The sequence below is a fragment of the Henckelia pumila genome, chromosome 1 (genome assembly GCF_033568475.1).
Source record: "Henckelia pumila isolate YLH828 chromosome 1, ASM3356847v2, whole genome shotgun sequence".
NCBI classification, from domain to species: domain Eukaryota; kingdom Viridiplantae; phylum Streptophyta; class Magnoliopsida; order Lamiales; family Gesneriaceae; genus Henckelia; species Henckelia pumila.
The window spans coordinates 2141044-2142660 of record NC_133120.1 but is presented as its reverse complement, the minus strand read 5'-3'; the positions used below and the strand labels follow the sequence as shown (position 1 = coordinate 2142660).

At 28.3% G+C, this 1617-nt stretch overlaps 1 non-coding gene across 1 annotated transcript; it reads left to right on the top strand.

Moving 5' to 3' along the window:
• Positions 1-518: 518 nt before the first annotated feature.
• LOC140876979 (small nucleolar RNA R71) lies at positions 519-629 on the top strand. The gene has a single exon (XR_012149201.1). It is a non-coding gene; the product is annotated as a small nucleolar RNA R71 (small nucleolar RNA).
• Positions 630-1617: the final 988 nt, after the last annotated feature.

Here is a 1617-nt window from a genome sequence, read left to right as displayed (position 1 = left end):
TATTATCGTTCCTCCAACTAAAATTGGGATGATTTCTCCAACCAGGATTGTATGTTTGTGAAAAAGGATCTAATGTTGGTTTTTTAAAATTGTTAACATAATTGGCTTGTTCATGGAGACATTCTTTAAATGAAGGCAAAGTAGGACAATTTTTTGTAAGATGATCATGTGTGTCACATATATGACAAACAATTTCTTGAACACTTTTTAATTGATCACTCTTTTTCATTTCTAATGACTCGATTTTTCTTGCTAAAGATGCAAGTTTAGCTTGAACATCTACATCATCTTTAAGATGATAAATACCACCCCCATTTGTTGAATTATTGGTTTTACTTGGTGGTTCAATTGAGCCTATATTATCCCAATTTTGAGCATTTTCTGCTAATGACTCCAAATATTCCATAGCTTCATTTGGGTTTTTATCTTCAAAAGTTCCATTACACATGAATTCTATCATTTGCCTATCTTTAGGTATTAAACCTTCATAAAAGTGAGAAATTATTCTCCATATTTCAAAACCATGATGTGGGCATGTATTAAGTAACTCTTTATATATATCCCAACATTGATAAAATGTTTCCCCTTGTTTTTGAGAAAAAGTTGTAATTTGTCTTTTAAAAGAGTTTGTTCTATGGGAAGGAAAAAACTTTTTTAGAAATTGTTGTTGCATTTCTTCCCATGATCTTATTGAACTTGATCTCAAATTTTGCAACCATGTTTTAGCTTTATCTTTTAAGGAAAAAGGGAAAAGCTTTAATCGAACAGTATCCATGCTACAATTTTGATCATTATAAGTGTTGCAAACCTCCTCAAATTCTCTTAAATGCAAATATGGATTTTCAGAATCTAAGCCATGAAAATTTGGTAAAAGTTGAATGACTTGTGGCTTAAAATTGAAATTAGATGCATCAGGAGGAAAAACTAAACAAGATGGTGTACTAGTTCTTATTGGATTCATATGGTGCCTAAGTGTTCTTGGTTGTTCATGTTCTTGATGATGATTATTATTATTATTATTCTTGATTATTAGAATTATCGTCCATGTTTAAAATATTTTCAGTTACTCGAACAAGTCTACCACTTTGTTTACGACTCCAAACAATCATACAATTAAAAACAACATACTATTTACATAATAACAAAATTAAACTTAATTTATACCTCCCCGGCAACGGCGCCAAAAACTTGCTACAACTTAAATTGTAATTCACCCAAGTGTAGGTTGTCTGCAAGTAATATACTCGTGAGTACGAGATCGATCCACGGAGAGGATGTTGTAAGTTTAATTTTAGCAATAATATATTATAGATGAAAATATTATTATAAAACTTCAAATACACAAATTATAAAATTGTCAAGGTTTCAAAGGTTCATTGTTGGTTTATTTAAGATTGCTTAATAAAAATAAATAAAAGAAACTAAAATAAAAATAAACATAAAAGAACAATGAAATATTTAAACAAGTATATCATATAATATAGTTCTCACTATATTAATATCAGATTAACCGATATTTAATACATGGTACCCATAATATATATATAGATGAATAAATATAAACATAAAAAGAACAATTAAATATTTAAACAAGTATATCATATAATATAGTTCCCA